The sequence below is a fragment of the Cariama cristata genome, unplaced genomic scaffold, assembly GCF_000690535.1.
Source record: "Cariama cristata isolate BGI_N322 unplaced genomic scaffold, ASM69053v1 scaffold10536, whole genome shotgun sequence".
Lineage (NCBI taxonomy): Eukaryota > Metazoa > Chordata > Aves > Cariamiformes > Cariamidae > Cariama > Cariama cristata.
Window position 1 is genome coordinate 12,769 of NW_009623806.1, and position 219 is coordinate 12,987.

Genomic DNA, 219 nt, shown 5'->3' on the forward strand with positions numbered 1-219 from the left:
TGTGTGTGGTTAGAGCTCTTTTCTTAGTTTGTTAAAAAAAAAAAAAAAAAAAAGTCCATTCTTTGGGATTTTTTTTTTTAAGCCAAAAGCGATTTTTTTACTCAAGCCCTTTGTCTGTGAAGATCAGGCTGTAAGGCAGGGACGTACTGTTGAACGTGCAGAGGTGAGCTGGCCGGCAGCGCTCCGAGGAGCTCGCACTGACTAACGAGGTGTGACCCT